The sequence below is a fragment of the Arvicanthis niloticus genome, chromosome 4 (genome assembly GCF_011762505.2).
Source record: "Arvicanthis niloticus isolate mArvNil1 chromosome 4, mArvNil1.pat.X, whole genome shotgun sequence".
NCBI lineage: Eukaryota > Metazoa > Chordata > Mammalia > Rodentia > Muridae > Arvicanthis > Arvicanthis niloticus.
Window position 1 is genome coordinate 127,671,339 of NC_047661.1, and position 1,358 is coordinate 127,672,696.

General features: G+C 45.7%; 1 non-coding gene across 1 annotated transcript; it reads right to left on the minus strand.

The window, feature by feature from the left end:
* Window positions 1-1,296: 1,296 nt before the first annotated feature.
* On the minus strand, window positions 1,297-1,358 carry LOC117707951 (U7 small nuclear RNA). The gene has a single exon (XR_004606690.1). It is a non-coding gene; the product is annotated as a U7 small nuclear RNA (small nuclear RNA).

Here is a 1,358-nt window from a genome sequence, read left to right on the forward strand (position 1 = left end):
GTAACCTTCCCTGCAAAAGAAAACAAACAAACAAAAATATCACCATGGAAGCTATGGTTTGTCACACAGTACATTCGTGTCCAAAGCTCACTTGCAAATGTTCACTGCAATGAGTCATTGGCCTGGTTTGAGGCCTTTGACATCTGCAAAACCATCAATACTGGATTATCACCGAGACTCCTCTAGGACATTCTGCTGTTACCCTGCATCAACGACATCCTGAAGCTTTAGTTCTGCAGGACTGGCCCCTTCAGAAACTCCAGCAGTTCACAGATAGAATATTGTGGGCCAGCTCAAAGCCCAAGATTTGGAACTGGATGGTAGCTGAGTTGGTCAGCCCATCAGCTCTCCTGCAGCCTCAACAACAGAGCCAACTTCCTATACTGCCCAAGCAAAGAGCCAGCTCTCCCAAGTACTCTCAGTCAGTGAGAGGAGGGGCTAGCTCTCTAGCACCAACACCACGAGGGCCAGCTCTTCTGGGTACCAAGCACTAGTGAGGGGAAAGGCCAGTTCAGCACAGTACTCATAGTCTTTGGTGGTAATATAGGCCTCAGACATCAACACAGACCCTGGTTACAATAGAACCACAGACCCAGACATGGCCCAGATATGGCCCCCTGCTGCCAAGGACCTGCCTCAGTTTGTCCAGGGAATCTAAGGAGGAGGTGTTTGGGAGTAGTGGAAGAAATCACTCAAAGTCAGTGATCGATGCAAACAGACAGCTCTGCAGTCTGCTAGAGCTAGTTCTCTAGATAGTATTGAGGGAGATATTTAATATGGCGGCATCTAATCTTGAGCCTCCATGTTCCTGTTCCCGACTAGGCTAGGCCACAAGCAAGCAAGCATCAGAGGTGTGTTTTTGCTGCTGTGGCTCAAGTAACCAGAGACACCATCATGGGAGATGGCTCTGCCAATCTTCCATGCTGTCTCCACAAGGCTGGGCTGAGCCTAGACCATCCCACCATCCACACAGTACTTGGTATAAAATGAGACTCTAATGCTTAAATATTAATCAAAGGAGATATATATATATATATATATATATATATATATATATATATATATCTCTACATAATTATAGATGTTTCCCAACTAACTAATCTAGATATAAGTTGTTACCCAGGACTGTTCTGGGTACATTCGTGGTCATCCATGGCACCTCCTACATCTCAGTCCATCCCTTGCCTCGATCCTCCTCTTCCTCCCTTACTCTTCCTCTCCTTACTCCTCCCACCTTAGCTCCTCCCAACTTGTGGGAAAAAATATCCCTCTACAAGATAGCTCTCTAGGTAGCTCATGGGTTTTCCAATCATACTCAGAAAACCTGCTAGAAACATTCTAAAAGAGCTATAATAGCT